Source organism: Mytilus edulis, chromosome 10, assembly GCF_963676685.1.
Source record: "Mytilus edulis chromosome 10, xbMytEdul2.2, whole genome shotgun sequence".
Classification (NCBI taxonomy): Eukaryota; Metazoa; Mollusca; class Bivalvia; order Mytilida; family Mytilidae; genus Mytilus; species Mytilus edulis.
The window spans coordinates 65,506,313-65,523,077 of NC_092353.1; the positions used below are offsets into that span (position 1 = coordinate 65,506,313).

General features: G+C 32.6%; 1 long non-coding RNA gene across 1 annotated transcript; it reads right to left on the reverse strand.

Annotated features, from left to right (window-relative positions):
* Positions 1 to 5,774: 5,774 nt before the first annotated feature.
* Positions 5,775 to 12,772, reverse strand: LOC139492257 (uncharacterized). Its single transcript, XR_011656778.1, has 4 exons — positions 12,098 to 12,772; positions 10,690 to 11,014; positions 7,422 to 9,715; positions 5,775 to 5,838 (listed from the first exon to the last, which is right to left on the reverse strand). It is a non-coding gene; the product is annotated as an uncharacterized lncRNA (long non-coding RNA).
* Between the last annotated feature and the right edge of the window lie 3,993 nt (positions 12,773 to 16,765).

Sequence of the window (16,765 nt, forward strand, 5' to 3'; positions counted from 1 at the left end):
CCCCACCAAAAACTAGGGGTGATCTCAGGTGCTCCGGAAGGGTAAGCAGATCTTGCTCCACATGTGGCACCCGTCGTGTTGCTTTTGTGATTACAAATCCGGTAAATAGTCTAATTCGGTAGGTCACATTCATGAAAGGGAAGGGGATTGTAGTTACGACGTAAGGAACATATATGATTGTTCTCGAAAAAAGGAAGGAATTCGTCATCACAATTGTTATATATGCCACTGGACGAACACTAATTATCCCCAAGGGATGTGAATATTTTGCTGGGAAACTATTGAGTATCAAAGTTTCAAATTAATTTCGGGATTTATTTTCTTTCTTGGTATTCAAGGGAAATATGACATTGAATTGGTTCTGTCTTTTTAGCTCACCTGGCCCAAAGGGCCAAGTGAGCTTTTCTCATCACTTTGCGTCCGGCGTCGTCCGGCGTTAGCTTTTACAAAAATCTTCTCCTCTGAAACTACTGAGCCAAATCAAACCAAACTTGGCCACAATCATCATTGGGGTATCTTGTTTAAAAAATGTGTGGCTTGACCCGGTCAACCAACCAAGATGGCCGCCACGGCTAAAAATAGAACATAGGGGTAAAATGCAGTTTTTGGCTTATAACTCAAAAACCAAAGCATTTTGTGGAAATCTGACATGGGGATAAAAATGTTTATCAGGTCAAGATCTATCTGCCCTGAAATTTTCAGATGAATCGGTCAATCGGTTGTTGGGTTGCTGCCCCTGAGTTGGTAATTTTGAGGAAATTTTGCTGTTTTTGGTTATTATCTTGAATATTATTATAGATAGAGATAAATTGTAAACAGCAATAATGTTCAGCAAAGTAAGATCTACAAATAAGTCAACATGACCAAAATGGTCAGTTGACCCCTTTAGGAGTTATTGCCCTTTATAGTCAATCTTTAACCATTTTTCATAAATCTAAGTAATCTTTTACAAAATCTCCACTGAAACTACTAGGCCACATTCATCTTTGGGGTATCTAGTTTAAAAAATGTGTCCGATGACCTGGCCATTCAACCAAGATGGCCGCCATGGCTAAAAATAGAACATAGGGGTAAAATGCAGTTTTTGGCTTATAACTATGAAACCAAAGCATCTAGAGCAAATCTGACAAGAAGTTAAATTGTTAATCAAGTCAATATCTATCTGCCCTGAATTTTTCAGATGAATTGGACAACTGGTTGTTGGGTTGCTGCCCTCCAATTGGTAATTTTTAAAGAAATTTTGCCGTTTTTGGTTATCTTGAATACTATTATAGATAGCGATAAACTGTAAACAGCAATAATGTTCAGCAAAGTAAGATCTACAAATAAGTCAACATGACCTAAATGGTCAATTGACCCCTTAAGGAGTTATTGCCCTTTATAGTCAATTTTTAACAATTTTCATTAATTTGGTAAATTTATGTAAATTTTTACCAAATATAGTTCTCTGTTACTAATGGGCAAAGTTCATTATAGATATAATTGTAAGAAGCAAAATCGTTCAGTAAAGTAAGAACTTCAAACACATCACCATCACCAAAATACAATTTTGTCATGAATCCATTTGTGTCCTTTGTTTAATATGCACATAGACCAAGGTGAGCGACACAGGCTCTTTAGAGCCTCTAGTTTTTAAACATCGTTAAAAAGATGTGTGTCTAAGGTGGACGCCACAAGAACCCTGTAATACTAGTACGAGAGTAAAGCATGTAAACATTCCTTCTCAATAATATGGTTGTATTGGAAATCTTTTCATACAGATTGACAACTCATGGTCCGATATGCATGTAATATTTGCCACGCCCATAGTTCTTTCTACCATCATCATCTTATTCTTTGATATTGCTGTAAACATCGATGGTTCACACCCAAACAAAATGGGAGTAATGTAACTTCAGAGCTTCTCCGTGGTATACACTTGTGAAAATTAATATATAGACGAAATTTCTGTATTGAAATGAATCTACATCTTCAAATAACGATTTTGAGTAATCACCTTACAAACCAATCTAAACGGTAAACGGACAGAAAGTCACAGGACATAAAGTCACAAATTTGGTAGGACAAAAAGTCACAGGATAAAAAGTCACAAATAATATGTTGACAATTGTTTGAATATATAAGAGAAATATCTTGAAATATTTACTTTTTAATACATACATTCATATTAAAGTTTAGGAAATGTGTCATTATACTTGAAAAATGAAGATTTAATTAATTTTAATCATGCAAAAGAAAGATTTCTTGGCACCATGAAGCCATTTAAGTGCAAAGCCACTTTGACATTTTACTTTGATATTTTTTTGATAAATTTTGTTAACAAAGTTAGATTTTATACAATAGTTTAAGAGAAATGCAAAAATATTTTTGTAGAAATAAGCGTTTTTTATTTAAAGAAAATAGTCAGAATAAATGAACTATGACTTTTTGTCCGTGACTTTTTGTCTGTGACTTTTTGTCCTGTGACTTTCTGTCCTACATTCATATAAACGTATGGCAAGATATAACCATGAAGGAATTTAGTTTTTGTCAGACGCAAGAACTCATCACTTTCATAAACGTATACGTATATATGCATGCAGTTTCAAATATCAAGAACAAGCGGTTGATGTCGATAGTCCGTTTTCTAACTGTTCAGAGTTAGACATGTCACTTGTTCATTCTTGGAAGCCTTCATATTCCCCGTCCAACGATGGGAACTGTTTCTGGTTGTGTTGACTATAAATGCTTGTATGGTAATTCTGTCGTTTATCTGTACAAGTGGTTGCATTTTCTCTCCTTTCCCAACAAACAAACTAACTAAAGACTACTAGTCTGCTTTCTATAGAGCTCATCCTCAATGGCGCTTATACGTCAGGAAACTTACATGTATACTAATAATGATTGTTTCAAGAACAACGATGTATGGACGAACTATTCTAAATTCGTCGATATCAGTTATGCATGACTAAAATATAAGTTTTATTACAACTACTGTATTACTTATTTGGATTAATGAATCTGAATTTTATTTTCAATTAATTTACACAATTTAATTATTGTATCTTTATTCTCATCGTGTATTAAATCTTAGTGTATTAAATACAGCATACTCTTTCCAATCCTTTCTGTTTATCCTTTCCAAATAACAACATTCATACCTGTGAACGCTTGAACTCACACCTGCGACTAAATAGCTACAAGGTAAACGAATTGACCTCAAGCCGAGAAATATACAGTGACCTTTACAAAATAATATACACACTCTGCTCACACATTAGTTGCATTGAAATGATTATCAAAACAATAACGGTAAATAGAACTGAAATATTTTCAGTTCAATATCAGTAAAAATATTCAATAAATATTTTATGAAAAAAATCTCAACAATAATTAATGAAATTTATTCGAAAACATTTACTAGAGATAATTTTATAGGAGTTTAATTCAATCAATACAAAACGGTATATGCATATTCATTTTCGTTCATTCTTATATTGTGGTTAATAACTACCACCATTCGTCAGCTGTGGGCTTTTAATTACGTATATTGTCGATAAGCTATAAGAGTTAAACAGATTTTATTTTTTCCCAGAATTCAACAAATCGGGCTAAAACGTCACGACCCACTCGAGAATTCAACCAAAAAAGTTACAAATACTTGATTTTCTCCGTTATTAGAAGGAATATAAATTTAAAACTTTGCAAATGTGTTTTTTAATGTTAAGATGAACATAATTAGATGATAAGTAAAAAATCACGGAATTTCCCTTTAAAAATTTCCTCTTTTAACTTTTTAAAAATTGGGAATTTGAGAAATTTGAAGAAAAAAAAATTGAAAACAACTGCCATCCCCTTTTTTTTGCAATTAGTCCAAAACCTGACATTTCTTTATACATAATATACAAGTATTGTAAGGGAGGTAGATCCGGACATACCCAACATTGTATGTTAAATGTTTTAGAATTACCTCCCTTACAGCTTTTAAATTGTCATAATTGTCCATTGTCCAGAAATACCTAGTTTTTCCCCTTTTTTGCCCCTAATTCCGAAACATTTTACGCCATAACCCCCGAAAGTTAATACTAACCATCCCTTCATGGTATGGAAACTTGTGGTTTAATTTCAGAGAGATTCCTACACTTAAACATAAGTTATTGTTTGAAAAGTACAAAAATTATTATTTTGGGCCCCCTTTTTGGCCCCCAATTCCTAAACTATTGGGAACATAATCCCCAAAATCAATCCCAACCTTCCTTTAGTGGTATTGAACCATCATGTAAAAATTTGTAGAGATCCATTACACTTAAACACAAGTTATTGTCTGTAAACTAGAAAAATGCTTCTTTTTGGCCCCTTATTCCTACATATTCAGGAAAATTAACCCCAAACTGTATCCCAGCCTTTCTTGTGTTATAAGGAAAATTAAAGTACAATTTCAGAGAAATCCATACAGTAACACACAATTTATTGTCTTGAAACTAGAAAAATGGTTGTTTTTGGCCCTCAATTCCTAGACTGTTTGCCAAATAACCCCTTAAAATAAATACCAACCTTCTACTTATATATGGTATTCAACATTGTGGTACAATTTCAAAACAATTGAAATACTAATACACAACTTTTTGTCCTGAAACTAGATAAATGCTGTTTTGGCCCCTTTGGGCCCCTAATTCCTAAACCTTTGGGACCATAACCCCATAAATCAATCCCAAGCTTCCTTTTGTGGTTATAAACATTGTGTTAAAATTTTATTGATTTCTTTTTACTTATTCAAAAGTTATTATCCCCAAACAATCTGTTTTTTGGACGACACTGATGATGATGTGATACCAATATACGACCAAATTTTTTTTTTTTTTTTGCGGTCGTATAAAAAGATAATGCAAAATGAAAAAAACAGTCTGCAAATATATTTTCATTTACAGTTTACATTTACCTTTGCAAGTTTTATTGTCTGAGCTCAATATTTGCCCTGGTTCACACACACACATTGCTCCCCATGGCGTCTTGGAGCAGAATTTTCACCTTAGGTAGCATCTAAAAATAGAAACGACATAATTATTGACATTCAGCTGAATTTTTGTACAACAAAAATGTTTACATAGCACAGCATAAAATTGCACAAACAATGTGCAGTACTTGAAGTTCTAAAGACCTCTTGCTGAAAATGCCCATTTATCCCTGCAAATTATTAAAAGCACTGAAAAAACATTGAGATATCACACAGGCATATTTGAAACAAATAAAAGTGTTTATGTAATTTGAATACTGTTGATTAATTATTTGTGGGGTACCAATTTTCATAAGATTTTATGGTTACAGGTGAACAACACTTTTAAAAGATAACGAAAAAACATCAAGATTTCCTAAAATTTTTACGTCCCTTCGAGTTTAACATTGAGTTATAACTAAAGAAAACATTTAAACCTAAGATCCACAACTATAAAAACTGTGGCATTAGGCAGCAACCATTTGATTTTCTGGGGGGGGCTATGGTTTTTTTTTCTGGACAAATTTTTTTTTCTCGCCTATGGCGAAAAACAATCTATTTTTTTCGCGACAAGTCGAAAACAATTTTTTTCTTTCAATTTTAGCATTACATATAGTGGCAGCTGAGGGTGAAACAAATAATTTTTTTTTCTCAGAATCAAAAACAAATTATTTTTTTCTCCAAAAACTGGAAACAAACTTTTTTTTCCAAAAAAAACATAGCCCCCCCCAGAAAATCAAATGGTTGCTGCCTTAACATTCTCTTAGCTGAATAGTTCATAAATCTTTATTTTTATTCTTACCATAAAAGTCCCATCCAATGGTCATTCTCAGCCTCCATCCTTATGGACAAGCTGTGATGCTAACCTGAAATGTAAAATGCTTAGTTATTCAAAATGGTTTGAAAGGACCATTGTTGATATACTCTGGGATTAACAGATACATGTATAAGTTCCAGACATACTATATGTATATTAAATAGAAAAAGTCTTCAAATGTGTAATAGATGTTGAGAACATATGGTTGACAGCAACCCAACACACTGTTGAGTAATTACATCAGACATATTATTGTACTGATAGATGAAAGAACATGAAAATAATATTTCTAAAATATTTTTACAATACTATTTTTTTTCCAAACAGGAATAACATACTGGTACCTACCTATGTATTAATAGATCTATAAATCTTTTTTCCACACCATGAAAATCATTGAAAATTGACATTATACATCTTTTGTGAAATTCATATGGAAGATGGAATACAAAAAATAATTCAAGGGGTTTATGATTTGAATTTCAACTGCACAAAAAAATCATTTACAGATTTTACAGAGTTATCTCCCATTGAATGAAAGAATCTTGCTGTTAATTGTACTTGACTCCCCTTGAAGTTGTATTCCAATTTCAAGAGGATGGTAAAGGGGCATTAAGAACATGGAAACACGTAAAATAAAAAAAGTCCAGGTTTACTATAATCAATGCGGGACCAGCAGGAGAAATTAAAAGTATCAAGAAAGAAACTCAGAAAATATAAAAGGCAGAAAATGTTGTATGGGCTACTTAACAATGTCTGTACTTGACCAAGAGTTTAAAATGAAATTCAAATATCTTGTTATCCTGCAATCTCACTATCCCAAGACTGACAAAAAGAGAAATTTTAGAAAATTATCAATCTGAAATGCTAATTTTAATGATAAGCACTTTTATAATGTAGTATTACATACATAACTGTATGTACTTTTTCACAAAACCAAATTTCACTTTTAAAAGAAGCACTGGTTAGAAAACCAGACAATGTTCAAAATAATTTTAAAAAATCTATCCAGAATAAATGACCGACTATTGAAGAGTAAAAAGTATATGTTTTACAACCTTATAAACAAACCAAAATTGTTACAACTATCAACATCAGTCTACAGTGATCATCCTTTTCATAAATAAACAACTCAAAACTACATATTTTTTTTAAATGTTCTTTTTGCTGTAAACTTGATTATGAAGAGCAGCAATAAAACAAGAGTGTGTCAAAAGTACACGGATGCCCGCCCCACTGGCACTATCATTTGGCATTAAAATTAGAAAGATCATATCATATGGAACATGTACACTAAGTTCAGGTTGAATGGACTTCAACTTCATCAAAAACTACCTAGACCAAAAACTTTAACCTGAAGCGGAACAGACAAACAAACGAATGGGCGAATGGACAAAAAAACAAACGGACGCACAGACCAAAGAACATAATGCCTCTCTTCTATCGTAGGTGGGGCATAAAAATAAAAGTGTTTCTTTGTTGTATACCAGGTATATAAGACATTTCCTTTCTCTTTTTTCTATTTTTTATGCAATTCCAATTCATAGTCAAGTGAATCAATCAGTTAAATAATCTTCTGTGGATTCATTTATTTTTGTGGGTACCAATTTTCATGGATTAAGGAAAACTTACATATTCATGGATACTTCATTTGTGGTTTTGCTTAGTCTGCTTTCAAGCCTTTAAACAAATTTTCAGCCGTTGAATATCTAATTTCAAATTTCACCTGTACCAACGAAATCCGCTAAAATTGGTATCCAATGAATGACAATGACTCCATATAGTACTTTAAGGGGTAATGGGGTCATCTTTACACTTCTATATATTAATCATCATATCATTCGTTTAGCATAATTATCTTTCCATGTGAACTGCTTCCGAAAGATAAAACCAGATGATCTCCAGAATTACTTCTGCATGATATCAGTCTCTTTCTATAGGTTGCACTTTGTGAATACAGCTGTTTCTCTAACCACTCCTCTTTTGGAGAGATCTAGAATATTCATACAAAATTAAATTTTGTTAACACACTGGCTCTCAGTTATGCTCTCTTTGTTGCATCTCACAGAGAGCATAACTTTGGAATGTTACCATTAAATATACATCTGCATATTATTTATATTGAAATTTATGGTAACCTGACAGTCAAGGTAGGTGTATTTAAGAATTTTTAAGTATTTTTTATGAAGTCATTTCTATTCATTATCTCCCCTTAATACATTATACACAAAGTATAACCTACCGTTACCTCAAACCAGACAATATAAAACAAATCTTTATTGTTCACCCCCCTATGAAGTCATTTGGATTGATTATCTCCCCTTTATACATTATACACAAAGTAGAACCTACCAATACCTCAAACCTGACAATATAAAACAAATCTTTTTTTCACCCCCTATGAAGTAATTTGGATTGATTATCCCCCCTTATACAATATACAGTGTATATTATACACAAAGTATGACCTACCATTACCTCAAACCTGACAGTATAAAACAAATCTTTATTGTTCACCCTCTATGAAGTCATTTGGATTGATTATCTCCCCTTTTAAATTATACACAAAGTATAACCTACCGTTACCTCAAACATTACAGTATAAAACAAATCTTTTTGTTCACCCCATATGAAGTCATTTGTATTGATTATTCCCCCTTATACAATATACACAAAGTATAACCTGCCATTACCTCAAACCTGACAGTATAAAACAAATCTTTATTGTTCACCCCTTATGAAGTCATTTGGATTGATTATCTCCCCTTAATACATTATACACAAAGGATAGCCTACCGTTACCTCAAACCTGACAGAATAAAACAAATCTCTATTGTTGATCCCCCTTTAAAGTCATTTGGATTGATTATCTCCCCTTAATACATTATACACAAAGGATAACCTACTGTTACCTCAAACCTGACAATATCAAACAAATCTTTATTGTTCACCCCTATGAAGTCATTTGGATTGATTATTTCCCCTTTATACATTATACACAAAATATAACCTACCATGATTACCTCAAACCAGACAGTATCAAACAAATCTTTATAGCTCACCCCCTATGAAGTAATTTGGATTGATTATCTCCCCTTAATACATTATACACAAAGTATAACCTACCGCTACCTCAAACCTGTCAATATCAAACAAATCTTTATAGTTCACCCCCTATGAAGTCATTTGGATTGATTATCTCCCCTTTATACATTATACACAAAGTATAATCTACCATTACCTCAAACCTGACAGTATAATACAATTCTTTTTTGTTCACAACATATGAAGTCATTTGGATTGATTATCTCCCCTTAATACATTATAAACAAAGTATAACCTACCGTTACCTCAAGCCTGACAGTATAATACAATCTTTTTTTGTTCACCCCCTATGAAGTCATTTGGAGTGATTATCTCCCCTTTATACATTATACACAAAGAAGAACCTACCGTTACCTTAAACATAACAGTATAAAACCAATCTTTTTTTTTCAGCCCCTATGAAGTCATTTGGATTGATTATCTCCCCTCAATACATTATACACAAAGTATAACCTACCATTACCTAATACCTGACAATATCAAACAAATTGTTCACCCCTATGAAGTAATGTGGATTGATTATCCCCCCTTATACAATATACACAAAGTATAACCTACCATTACCTCAAACCTGACAGTATCAAACAAATCTTTATTGTTCACCCTCTATGAAGTCATTTGGATTGATTATCTCCCCTTTATACATTATATACAAAGTATAACCTACCATAACCTCAAACATTACAGTATAAAACAAACCTTTTTGTTCACCCCCTATGAAGTCATTTGGATTGATTATCTCCCCTAAATTCATTATACACAAAGTATAACCTACCGTTACCTCATACCTGACAATATAAAACAAATCTTTATTGTTCACCCTCTATGAAGTCATTTGGATTGATTATCTCCCCTTTTAAATTATACACAAAGTATAACCTACCGTTACCTCAAACATTACAGTATAAAACAAATCTTTTTGTTCACCCCATATGAAGTCATTTGTATTGATTATCCCCCCTTATACAATATAAACAAAGTATAACCTGCCATTACCTCAAACCTGACAGTATAAAACAAATCTTCATTGTTCACCCCTTATGAAGTCATTTGGATTGATTATCTCCCCTTAATACATTATACACAAAGGATAGCCTACCGTTACCTCAAACCTGACAGAATCAAACAAATCTCTATTGTTGATCCCCCTTTAAAGTCATTTGGATTGATTATCTCCCCTTAATACATTATACACAAAGGATAACCTACTGTTACCTCAAACCTGACAATATCAAACAAATCTTTATTGTTCACCCCTATGAAGTCATTTGGATTGATTATCTCCCCTTTATAAATTATACACAAAGTATAACCTACCATGATTACCTCAAACCTGACAGTATCAAACAAATCTTTATAGTTCACCCCCTATGAAGTCATTTGGATTGATTATCTCCCCTTTATACATTATACACAAAGTATAATCTACCATTACCTCAAACCTGACAGTATAATACAATTCTTTTTTGTTCACAACATATGAAGTCATTTGGATTGATTATCTCCCCTTAATACATTATAAACAAAGTATAACCTACCGTTACCTCAAGCCTGACAGTATAATACAATCTTTTTTTGTTCACCCCCTATGAAGTCATTTGGAGTGATTATCTCCCCTTTATACATTATACACAAAGAAGAACCTACCGTTACCTTAAACATAACAGTATAAAACCAATCTTTTTTTTTCAGCCCCTATGAAGTCATTTGGATTGATTATCTCCCCTCAATACATTATACACAAAGTATAACCTACCATTACCTAATACCTGACAATATCAAACAAATTGTTCACCCCTATGAAGTAATGTGGATTGATTATCCCCCCTTATACAATATACACAAAGTATAACCTACCATTACCTCAAACCTGACAGTATCAAACAAATCTTTATTGTTCACCCTCTATGAAGTCATTTGGATTGATTATCTCCCCTTTATACATTATATACAAAGTATAACCTACCATAACCTCAAACATTACAGTATAAAACAAACCTTTTTGTTCACCCCCTATGAAGTCATTTGGATTGATTATCTCCCCTAAATTCATTATACACAAAGTATAACCTACCGTTACCTCATACCTGACAATATAAAACAAATCTTTATTGTTCACCCTCTATGAAGTCATTTGGATTGATTATCTCCCCTTTTAAATTATACACAAAGTATAACCTACCGTTACCTCAAACATTACAGTATAAAACAAATCTTTTTGTTCACCCCATATGAAGTCATTTGTATTGATTATCCCCCCTTATACAATATAAACAAAGTATAACCTGCCATTACCTCAAACCTGACAGTATAAAACAAATCTTTATTGTTCACCCCTTATGAAGTCATTTGGATTGATTATCTCCCCTTAATACATTATACACAAAGGATAGCCTACCGTTACCTCAAACCTGACAGAATCAAACAAATCTCTATTGTTGATCCCCCTTTAAAGTCATTTGGATTGATTATCTCCCCTTAATACATTATACACAAAGGATAACCTACTGTTACCTCAAACCTGACAATATCAAACAAATCTTTATTGTTCACCCCTATGAAGTCATTTGGATTGATTATCTCCCCTTTATAAATTATACACAAAGTATAACCTACCATGATTACCTCAAACCTGACAGTATCAAACAAATCTTTATAGTTCACCCCCTATGAAGTCATTTGGATTGATTATCTCCCCTTAATACATTATACACAAAGTATAACCTACCGCTACCTCAAACCTGTCAATATCAAACAAATCTTTATAGTTCACCCCCTTTGAAGTCATTTGGATTGATTATCTCCCCTTTATACATTATACACAAAGTATAATCTACCATTACCTCAAACCTGACAGTATAATACAATTCTTTTTTGTTCACAACATATGGAGTCATTTCGATTCATTATCTCCCCTTAATACATTATACACAAAGTATAACCTACCGTTACCTCAAACCTGACAGTACAATACAATCTTTTTTTGTTCACCCCCTATGAAGTCATTTGGAGTGATTATCTCCCCTTTATACATTATACACAAAGAAGAACCTACCGTTACCTTAAACATAACAGTATAAAACCAATCTTTTTTTTTCAGCCCCTATGAAGTCATTTGGATTGATTATCTCCCCTCAATACATTATACACAAAGTATAACCTACCACTACCTAATACCTGACAATATCAAACAAATTGTTCACCCCTATGAAGTAATGTGGATTGATTATCCCCCCTTATACAATATACACAAAGTATAACCTACCATTACCTCAAACCTGACAGTATCAAACAAATCTTTATTGTTCACCCTCTATGAAGTCATTTGGATTGATTATCTCCCCTTTATACATTATATACAAAGTATAACCTACCATAACCTCAAACATTACAGTATAAAACAAACCTTTTTGTTCACCCCCTATGAAGTCATTTGGATTGATTATCTCCCCTAAATTCATTATACACAAAGTATAACCTACCGTTACCTCATACCTGACAATATAAAACAAATCTTTATTGTTCACCCTCTATGAAGTCATTTGGATTGATTATCTCCCCTTTTAAATTATACACAAAGTATAACCTACCGTTACCTCAAACATTACAGTATAAAACAAATCTTTTTGTTCACCCCATATGAAGTCATTTGTATTGATTATCCCCCCTTATACAATATAAACAAAGTATAACCTGCCATTACCTCAAACCTGACAGTATAAAACAAATCTTTATTGTTCACCCCTTATGAAGTCATTTGGATTGATTATCTCCCCTTAATACATTATACACAAAGGATAGCCTACCTTTACCTCAAACCTGACAGAATAAAACAAATCTCTATTGTTGATCCCCCTTTAAAGTCATTTGGATTGATTATCTCCCCTTAATACATTACATTTGTATACACAAAGGATAACCTACTGTTACCTCAAACCTGACAATATCAAACAAATCTTTATTGTTCACCCATATGAAGTCATTTGGATTGATTATCTCCCCTTTATACATTATACACAAAGTATAACCTACCATGATTACCTCAAACCTGACAGTATCAAACAAATCTTTATAGTTCACCCCCTATGAAGTCATTTGGATTGATTATCTCCCCTTAATACATTATACACAAAGTATAACCTACCGCTACCTCAAATCTGTCAATATCAAACAAATCTTTATAGTTCACCCCCTATGAAGTCATTTGGATTGATTATCTCCCCTTTATACATTATACACAAAGTATAATCTACCATTACCTCAAACCTGACAGTATAATACAATTCTTTTTTGTTCACAACATATGGAGTCATTTCGATTCATTATCTCCCCTTAATACATTATACACAAAGTATAACCTACCGTTACCTCAAACCTGACAGTACAATACAATCTTTTTTTATTCACCCCCTATGAAGTCATTTGGAGTGATTATCTCCCCTTTATACATTATACACAAAGTATAACCTACCGTTACCTCAAACCTGACAGTATAATACAAATCTTTTTTGTTCACAACATATGAAGTCATTTGGATTGATTATCTCTCCTTTGTACATTATACACAAAGTATAACCTACCATTACCTCAAACCTGACAGTATAATACAAATCTTTTTTGTTCACAACATATGAAGTCATTTAGATTGATTATCTCCCCTCAATACATTATACACAAAGTATAACCTACCATTACCTCATACCTGACAATATTAAACAAATCTTTATTGTTCACACCCTATGAAATAATGTGGATTGATTATCCCCCCTTATACAATATACACAAAGTATAACCTACCATTACCTCAAACCTGACAGTATCAAACAAATCTTTATTGTTCACCCTCTATGAAGTCATTTGGATTGATTATCTCCCCTTTATACATTATACACAAAGTATAACCTACCATTACCTCAAACATTACAGTATAAAACAAATCTTTTTGTTCACCCCCTATGAAGTCATTTGGATTGATTATCTCCCCTCAATACATTATACACAAAGTATAACCTACCATTACCTCAAACCTGACAATATCAAACAAATCTTTATTGTTCACCCTCTATGAAGTCATTTGGATTGATTATCTCCCCTTTATACATTATATACAAAGTATAACCTACCATAACCTCAAACATTACAGTATAAAACAACCTTTTTGTTCACCCCCTATGAAGTCATTTGGATTGATTATCTCCCCTAAATTCATTATACACTAAGGATAACCTACCGTTACCTCATACCTGACAATATAAAACAAATCTTTATTGTTCACCCTCTATGAAGTCATTTGGATTGATTATCTCCCCTTTTAAATTATACACAAAGTATAACCTACCGTTACCTCAAACATTACAGTATAAAACAAATCTTTTTGTTCACCCCATATGAAGTCATTTGTATTGATTATCCCCCCTTATACAATATAAACAAAGTATAACCTGCCATTACCTCAAACCTGACAGTATAAAACAAATCTTTATTGTTCACCCCTTATGAAGTCATTTGGATTGATTATCTCCCCTTAATACATTATACACAAAGGATAGCCTACCGTTACCTCAAACCTGACAGAATCAAACAAATCTCTATTGTTGATCCCCCTTTAAAGTCATTTGGATTGATTATCTCCCCTTAATACATTATACACAAAGGATAACCTACTGTTACCTCAAACCTGACAATATCAAACAAATCTTTATTGTTCACCCATATGAAGTCATTTGGATTGATTATCTCCCCTTTATACATTATACACAAAGTATAACCTACCATGATTACCTCAAACCTGACAGTATCAAACAAATCTTTATAGTTCACCCCCTATGAAGTCATTTGGATTGATTATCTCCCCTTAATACATTATACACAAAGTATAACCTACCGCTACCTCAAACCTGTCAATATCAAACAAATCTTTATAGTTCACCCCCTATGAAGTCATTTGGATTGATTATCTCCCCTTTATACATTATACACAAAGTATAATCTACCATTACCTCAAACCTGACAGTATAATACAATTCTTTTTTGTTCACAACATATGGAGTCATTTCGATTCATTATCTCCCCTTAATACATTATACACAAAGTATAACCTACCGTTACCTCAAACCTGACAGTACAATACAATCTTTTTTTGTTCACCCCCTATGAAGTCATTTGGAGTGATTATCTCCCCTTTATACATTATACACAAAGTATAACCTACCGTTACCTCAAACCTGACAGTATAATACAAATCTTTTTTGTTCACAACATATGAAGTCATTTGGATTGATTATCTCTCCTTTGTACATTATACACAAAGTATAACCTACCATTACCTCAAACCTGACAGTATAATACAAATCTTTTTTGTTCACAACATATGAAGTCATTTAGATTGATTATCTCCCCTCAATACATTATACACAAAGTATAACCTACCATTACCTCATACCTGACAATATTAAACAAATCTTTATTGTTCACACCCTATGAAATAATGTGGATTGATTATCCCCCCTTATACAATATACACAAAGTATAACCTACCATTACCTCAAACCTGACAGTATCAAACAAATCTTTATTGTTCACCCTCTATGAAGTCATTTGGATTGATTATCTCCCCTTTATACATTATACACAAAGTATAACCTACCATTACCTCAAACATTACAGTATAAAACAAATCTTTTTGTTCACCCCCTATGAAGTCATTTGGATTGATTATCTCTTCTCAATTCATTATACACAAAGTATAACCTACTGTTACCTCATACCTGACAATATAAAACAAATCTTTATTGTTCACCCCTATGAAGTAATGTGGATTGATTATCCCCCCTTATACAATATACACAAAGTATAACCTACTGTTACCTCAAACCTGACAATATCAAACAAATCTTTATAGTTTACCCTCTATGAAGTCATTTGGATTGATTATCTCCCCTTAATACATTATACACAAAGTATAACCTACCATTACCTCAAACCTGACAGTATAATACAATTCTTTTTTGTTCACAACATATGAAGTCATTTGGATTATCTCCCCTTAATACATTATACACAAAGTATAACCTACCGTTACCTCAAACCTGACAGTATAATACAATCTTTTTTTGTTCACCCCCTATGAAGTCATTTGGAGTGATTATCTCCCCTTTATACATTATACACAAAGTATAACCTACCATTACCTCAAACATTACAGTATAAAACAAATCTTTTTGTTCACCCCCTATGAAGTCATTTGGATTGATTATCTCCCCTCAATTCATTATACACAAAGTATAACCTACTGTTACCTCATACCTGACAATATAATACAAATCTTTATTGTTCACCCCTATGAAGTAATGTGGATTGATTATCTCCCCTTAATACATTATACACAAAGTATAACCTACCGCTACCTCAAACCTGACAATATCAAACAAATCTTTATAGTTCACCCCCTATGAAGTCATTTGGATTGATTATCTCCCCTTTATACATTATACACAAAGTATAACCTACCATTACCTCAAACCTGACAATATCAAACAAATCTTTATAGTTCACCCCCTATGAAGTCATTTGGATTGATTATCTCCCCTTAATACATTATACACAAAGTATAACCTACCGCTACCTCAAACCTGACAATATCAAACAAATCTTTATAGTTCACCCCCTATGAAGTCATTTGGAGTGATTATCTCCCCTTAATACATTATACACAAAGTATAACCTACCGTTACCTCAAGCCTGACAGTATAATACAATCTTTATTGTTCACCCCCCTATGAAGTCATTTGGAGTGATTATCTCCCCTTTATACATTATACACAAAGAAGAACCTACCGTTACCTTAAACATAACAGTATCAAACCAATCTT